Here is a 5659-nt window from a genome sequence, read left to right on the forward strand (position 1 = left end):
CAGTCAACCAAAACCCTTGATGAACAAGATGGCAGGAAGAGACAAGGTGTCTAAGAAGCCCTGAAAGGCTCCAAGACCTCTCGGGGAGGGAAACAACCTAGAAGTGGCTTCGGCCGTAAACGCTAGGTCAGGCGATCCCCCTGGTTATCCACCAATGGGGGGATGCCTAGATTGCTGCTGGAAGAGGTGGATGTAGCTCGGGGCTGAACCCTGGACAATCTATGTGATTCGTGCAGGGTATCACGTCCTGTTCATTTCGTTTCAAGCTCCTTTGCAATGGAATCAGCAGAGGGCCAGCCCCTCTGCGCCGAAGTCCAGACCATGTTGCTTTCTTCCTGTTCTGCCATCATCTTCAACTTAATCAAATTCTCTTCTGCTGCAATTTGTCAAATATCAGCCTCTGCATTCATCTCTGCTTTCATTCTTTCAGTATTTGTGTCAACTGGCACTTACTTTTCTACGAATTCTGCTTCAGCCCTCTCCAAAAGGTCGCAAGCTGCTCCAATATCTTTTTTCTGCCAACTTTCCTGAGTTTATCAATGCTTTTAAGGCTAAACACTTGATTTGGGCTTTAATAATTTCACTAGTTGCATGACCACCATATGCCATTAAAATAGCTAGCCATTGAGCGTTAGTTACATTAGCTTCCAACAATTCCTGAACAATTGGGTTTTCCAAAATTTCTTGTACATTCAACTGAGCCATTTTGTACTTTAATAAAAAAATTATACCTCCCCAAAAGATATATCCTGTCAATATACGGAATCCTATTAACACTAAAGTGGTCAAACCTTTAATCAAAACACGACCCTGCTATAACCAATATTTAAAACAGACTCTCGATCCCAGGGTCTGGGCTGAAAAAAATACATATTACTACTACCGAATTATGTAAACTCCAAAGCTCCCAAACTCACATGCTTTATATTACAGAATCTGGTACACAATGGAATGCCTCCGAGCTCTGAGAATAATACAAAAATCCCAGACATTAGTATATATGAACACTGAATATCTAAAAGTCTATTTACGTTACACTAAAAAAAAAAACCTGGGTGATTACTTTACTTTTAACGGGAACTATTCTAAAACCAACCTCTTACTTCAGTTCTTAGTCGGGGGATACGAGCAAGGCACTGAAATAATTATTGGTGATTGAAATGATACACACTTTACAAAAATATATATCTTCTATAAAAATAACAATTCAACAGTGATACCAAAAATAAATCGCTAAAAATTTAAATCTCTACTAGACCTTAGACTAAGACAAAATGACACTTTAAGAATAATACAATCACTTGTTTCACTAGAAATTAATTTATGAAAATAATAAATTTTGACAATGAAATAATGATACTTTAACCCTATCAAAAATAAACCATAATTACACCTGTACATATACGTAACTGTTACTCTTACGACCTTTAGGCTCACACAAGCTTACCGAATGGTTAAGCAAAAAATAAGGGCATTTCACTTTTTAACCAAATCACACAGGGCCAGGCATAAAAAATATTAATTTTACAATATAAACTGTACTTACAAATACGCTTTACATCTTTCAAAATAAAAAAAATTACCAAATGTTTTAACAAACACTACTACACTATACATGTTTGAGAGAAAACACTATTCACATTTGAGAGGAAACCCCTAGTGGCTGAATAGATGCTGGTGAGAGGACTGTCGGACGTTGGCTCTTTCGGAATGTCAGGCTGAATCTCCCTCTCCAATGCATTGGAAGGAAGGCCCTTTATATGTCATCCTAATTCATTCTGGAATCTTCCAGCTAATCATTCCCGAAGGAGGGGTGTATGGACTCTGCGGCGTCAAGGTTGCCAACTTGGCAGTTGTAATTCTGGTCATTGGAAGCATGGTACTATCGTCCCCTGACGAGGCCAACACTCTCAGCTAACTCCGCCCACTTCCTCTTGTAACATTAGAAAAAAGAATAACTTTATTGTAGAACCTTCATGCCTCTTCTAACCACCCACGTAGAAACATGATGTAATCCCTAGCATTTGTGTCATACAGCATACCTTTTAAACAAGATTACATAAGACTTTGTAACCAAACTACTTGAAATAAATATTTAATTTTTAAAAATAAAGTAAATACACTTATACAGAGCTGAATGAAAATATAACTACATGAATGACGAAAGTCTTATGTAATTAACATACTTATACTTAATCCTACATAAGTGGAACCCACCTTACGAGCTGGCTATACATCTCTTAAATACAAAAATGAAATATGTGAATAAAATCGTCGTCATCATCATCTCCCACGCCTATTGATGCAAAGGGCCTTGGTTAGATTTCCCCAGTTTATCTCTTGAGCTTTTAAATCAATACTTCTCCATTCTTCATCTACTTCACACTTCATAGTCCTCAGGCATGTAGGCCTGGGTCTTCCATCTCTTCTAGTGCCTTGTGGGGCCCATTTGAAAGTTTGGTGAACTAATCTGTCTTGGAGAGTGAGAAGAGCATGCCCAAACCATCTCCATCTAACCCTAACCATGATCTTTTACACATATGGCACTCGAGTAATCTCTTTTATAGTTTCATTTCTAGTCCTGTCCTGCCATTTAACTTCCAATATTCTTCTGAGGGCTTTTTTCTAAAACATGCAAGATCTCTTTAATATTGTTTCATTGTTATACCACTATTCATGGCTATTCAGCAAGACCAATCTCATTAACTGTTATATAGCCTGATTTTTATATGTAATTTCAGGTGATTTGATTTCCAAATTTTACTTAACCTAGCCATTGTCTGGTTTATTTTTTCAATCTTTCATTAAACTTGAATTCTAAAAATACTGTATTAGAGATCATAGTTTCCACTGCATATTCCGTTCTCATCATATGTCTTTCTTCTATTTATCTTTATATATATATATATATATAAATATATTGTATATATATATGTATATATATATATGTATATATATATATTTATATAAATACAATATATATATATATATATATATATTGTATATATATGTTTGTGCGTATATATATATATATATATATATATATATATATATATATATGTATGTATATATATATATTTATATATATATATATATATATATATATATATTGTATATATATGATTGTATATATATGATTGTATATATATATATGTATGTATATATATATATATATATATTGTATATATATGATTGTATATATATATGATTGTATATATATATGTATGTATATATATATATATATATATATATATGTATATGTATATATATAAATATATATATATATATATATATATATATATATATATATATATATATATATATATATATATATATATATATATATATATCATCACCATATCCTCCTACGCCTATTGACACAAAGGGCCTCAGTTAGATTTCACCAGTTTTCTCTATCTTGAGCTTTTAAATCAATACTTCTCCATTCGTCATTTCCTACTTCACGCATCATAGTCCTTAGTATGTAGATTTTGGTCTTACAACTTTTCTAATGCCTTGTGGATCCCCGTTGAAAGTTTGGTGATCTAATCTCTCTTGGGGAATGGTAAGAGCATGACCAAATCATCTCCATCTGCCCCTCACTATGATCTCGTGCACATATGGCACTCGAGAAATATCTTATAGTTTCATTTCTAATCCTGTCCTGCAATTTAACTTCCATTATTCTTCCGAGGATTTTGTTCCCAAATCTAAAAAAAATCTGTTGTTTCATTGTCATACCACGACGCATGTCCGTACCCTAACACTGATCTCACTAAACTGATATATAGCCTGATTTTTATGATTAATTTCAGGCGATTTATTTTCCAAATTTTATTCAACCTAGCCATTGTCTGATTTGCATTTATGAATCTTTCATTAAACTAAAATTCTAAAGACCCTTTATTAGAGATCATAGTTCCTAGATATTTAAATGATTCTACCTCATTAATCCTTTCTTCTTCCAATGATATTTCATCTTCCCTTGCATATTCCGTTCATCTTTGTCTTTCTTTTATTTATCTTGAGCCCGACCTCATGAGATATTTCATGCATTATGGTAAGCATGCATTGCAAATCCTGTGCTGTTCTGCTAATAAGGGCAACGTCATCAGCATACTCTAGGTCAGCTGATTTCCTATTACAAATCCAGTCCAATCCTTCTCCACCATCTCCAACTGTTCTATACATTATGAAATCCATGAGGAGGGTAAACAATATACGTAACAACCCATTCCCTTGGAGTACTCTGCTGTTCACTGGAAATTCCTTTGATAGGACTCCACTAACAGTAACAGACTTGATCAGAATTACATATTTAAGAGGAACTCCATAATGACGCAGGTCTCTCCACAAAATTAGCCGGTACACACTATTAAAGTCTTATGTAGTCCAGAACTGCTATCAACTCTGGATTCCTATATTCTACACATTGTTGTACAACATGTCTTATAAAGGAAATTTGGTCAGTACAGCTTCTATCTTTTCGAAATCCCACTTTTTCATCTCAGCTTTTCATCAATCTTTCTCTCTAGCCTCTTTAGAATAGAATAAGTATAATATATATAAATATATATATATATATATATATATACACTATATATATATATATATATATATATATATATATATATATATTTATATATAAATATATATATATTTATTTGTACGAAGCTGGTCCTCATGAAAATAGAGCATATTTACATATTTTATTGTGTATTTAAGAGAGGTATAGCCAGCTCGTAAGGTTAGTTCCATTCACGTAGTATTTATTGCTATTTTTTAAGAATTAACTTTATTTTATATAGTTTTGTAACAGAGTCTTACATAATCCTGAAGGTATGCTGTATGACACACACGAGGTATGAGCACAAAGGATTTCGTACAGGAAGATTCCAGAGTTAGATTTCCTTTTTATTTTTTTTTTGTTAATGTTACAAGACGTGGTGGTTGGAGTTAGTTGAGAGATTGCTTTTGCCATGTGTCGGTAGTACCCTTCTTCCACTTTGGCGCCGTAAGCCCTGTCCCCAAGTGGATAGTGTTCGTGAAACATTGAGATATTTTTGTATATGAGCAGAAGAAAAGGGAAGTGATTATTACCAGTAGATTTTATATTGATTATTTGTAATTGGCCCTGTGAAATTAGTGGAAGTGAAGTGAGTTAATGCAAGTGCCTTTTGTATTATAAATTTTTTTATAACTGACCCTCCAAGATTTTGGTTAAACAATGAAGTGTATTTATCTTTGCTTAACCGTTCAGTAACCTTGTGTGAGCCAAAGAACGTAAGAGTATCAGTTAAGTATATGTAAGTGTAAATTTGATTTGTTTTCCATAGTGTTAAAGTGTTAACTTTTTCATCAATTGTCAAAATTAAGAATTTTTATAAAATTAAATTTCTAGTGAAACAAGTGTTTGTATTGTTTTCTGAAGTATTTTGTCATAAGTCTCAGGTATAGTCCAGATTTAAATTTTGAGTGATTTATTTTTGGTGTTAATTCTTTTGAACTGTTTTTTTTTTTTAATAGAAAATATTAATTTTTGTAAAGTGTGTGTTATTTCGATCCCCAATACTTGATACAGTACTTTGCTCGCTTTCCCTGATTAAGAACCAAAGTAAGAGGTTGGTTTTAGAATAATTCACGTGAAGTAATCACCCAG

Source organism: Palaemon carinicauda, chromosome 35 (genome assembly GCF_036898095.1).
Source record: "Palaemon carinicauda isolate YSFRI2023 chromosome 35, ASM3689809v2, whole genome shotgun sequence".
Taxonomy (NCBI): Eukaryota; Metazoa; Arthropoda; class Malacostraca; order Decapoda; family Palaemonidae; genus Palaemon; species Palaemon carinicauda.